The sequence below is a fragment of the Plectrocnemia conspersa genome, unplaced genomic scaffold (genome assembly GCF_051122295.1).
Source record: "Plectrocnemia conspersa isolate PC_06_02 unplaced genomic scaffold, ASM5112229v1 ptg000002l, whole genome shotgun sequence".
Lineage (NCBI taxonomy): Eukaryota > Metazoa > Arthropoda > Insecta > Trichoptera > Polycentropodidae > Plectrocnemia > Plectrocnemia conspersa.
In genome coordinates this window covers 16,160,681-16,163,095 of record NW_028277166.1, presented here as the reverse complement: position 1 = coordinate 16,163,095, position 2,415 = coordinate 16,160,681, and positions in this window count along the sequence as shown.

Sequence of the window (2,415 nt, the reverse complement as noted above, 5' to 3'; positions counted from 1 at the left end):
TCATCATCGTGACACAAATTTACGCACATCGTTCACAATACAGTTTTACTCTACGGGTGGATGAAATTGCTATTTTAATATATTCTATGTTTGCGAGTTTTTAGTTCATTTTTTTCCGCCGTATGAAGTCAGAGTTGGAGGAAAATACGTTTTTATTACGGCTAAAAAATATACGTTTATAGTTTCATAAAAAATATATCTTCTATTTTATCATGAAGTCGGACCGTAATAAAAATATGCGATAGTAAAAACGTAGACTACTAATCTGTCATGGTTGATATGTGCGAATATCTTTTATTTTGTTTATGACTTAATATAGGGTCAATATGTTTTACTTCCATGTATGTATGTATGTTTTTGTCAGACATATTGCTTGACAGAAATTGAAATGTAAATAAAAACAATATATTTAAGTCAGATAATTAATTTACTATTGACATAGTGATTTGAGCAAAAGGATCATACATTTTGAGTTAAATAAATTTCTAGCCTAGATTAAAGTTAAAAATGGACGTCACAAAATATTATATTAACCATTTTGTTATCGAAGTTCAGCCAAGGGTCAAAAGCGTCTATAGTAGCAAAAAAGTATGTGAAGTTTACGGGGGGGAAATATTAATATAAGTTTGTGCAAGTAGTAGTTCCAGATGTTCTTGATGATATGACCCAGTCTGAAAGACTTATGAATTTGGATAAAGATCAAGTTCAGTATATCATTACTGTTGAGCAAAATCAAATGGTCATGGTTAAAAAAATGATAGAAATGCTCTAATCTATTTATAACATTTATCAGTAATTAAAAAATATATCTAAGGTTTTAAATGCTATATTATTTTAATACTTTAATATGAACTACGCGTTAATCGTAAATATTTTATTCTTCAAAGTATACAACAGTAAAATAAGTCATTTCTTAACCTCATCAATTTGATGATAACCTTTATCTTTAAAGACTTCTTAAGAGCGTTTGCAAAAAAATCGACTTTAGATAATATTTGCTAAAATAAATAATTAGTATGTTGGAGTAGATGCTTCAATGAGGAAAACGCCTAAAAATATAACATTTCATAAGAGGAGCAATTGCTCACAATGCCGAACTAAAAACACAAACAATAAGAGCAGAGAATGATAATTATAATATTAAATAATTAATCGAATATGATTTATTAACTATAAAGAGTAGGATCTCTAGTTACCGCTTGAAGTGTACATATGTAGTTTTTGTCTACCCCTTTATATGTTAAAAGGAGCAGTTTTTCTACATATTATTTTAACCAATAATACTGTATGGTCAAACTATCTGTGTCTATTTCTACAGGGTGGCAATCTAATAATAAGTTCATTATATGATAGCTTTACGATATTTTTACGCTAATGACAATTCCATAGATATTTTAATTGCGCATTTAAATTAAATCAAATTACTCAAGCGTGGCAAACAGTATACAAATATTGGAAACAATGCTTTATGTTCATAGTTTGGATAAATGAAATTATTCTGGAGAGTCTCATAAACCACACAAAGTATGCGCGTTGTGTATGTGTTACTTCCATTTTCAATTAAATGCACTCACTTGGTTATAACTGTTGACGAAGCTTCTAAAAATATTTATATAATTTTACTATTTTGTATAATCTTTTAATTAAACTATATACTCGCTGTTTTTTATTAAAACTTCATACGTCGCAATGGTCAAACAGCAATACATAGTATTATTATAAAACACAAAAATTATAAATAATACGCAAAAAATAACAAATAGTAAGTAAGAAAAAGGGCATAAAATATTAAATTTAAAATATATAAACTAGACCAGCTCCTCGTAACTGACATTAAATAAATCAATCTGGAATGCCAGCATATTAAAGACCCAGATGGCGACAGCCATAGGCGAGTCGGCCAATGTAGATGTCCTGGCTCTAACGGTCAATTTGAGATGGTTTAATAATTACTTATATAAAAGAAAACAAAAAGTTAAGATAAATAATGTATGTTCTGAAGAGAGGTTAGTGTATTATGGAGTACCACAAGGGTCTAAATTGGGACCATTGTTGTTTGTTTTATATATAAATGATATAGTTAATAACGTAAGAAAATGTAAAGTTCATCTATTTGCGGATGACACATTGATCTATTGCATGGGTGATAACATTGAAGAAGTTGTGAGTAATTTGAATGATGAATTAGGTGTGTTAGAGATATGGTTAAAGAATAATGTACTTAAATTAAATGAGAATAAAACTAAATGTATGTTTATTAATTATAAAAATGTGTTAGATGATAGTACCAAAATAGTAATAAATAACTCTAATATAGAAATAGTGGATAATATAAAATATTTAGGAGTAATTGTTGATACAAAATTAAACTTTAAAGAACATTGTAATTACATATTAAAAAAAATTAGTAGAAAA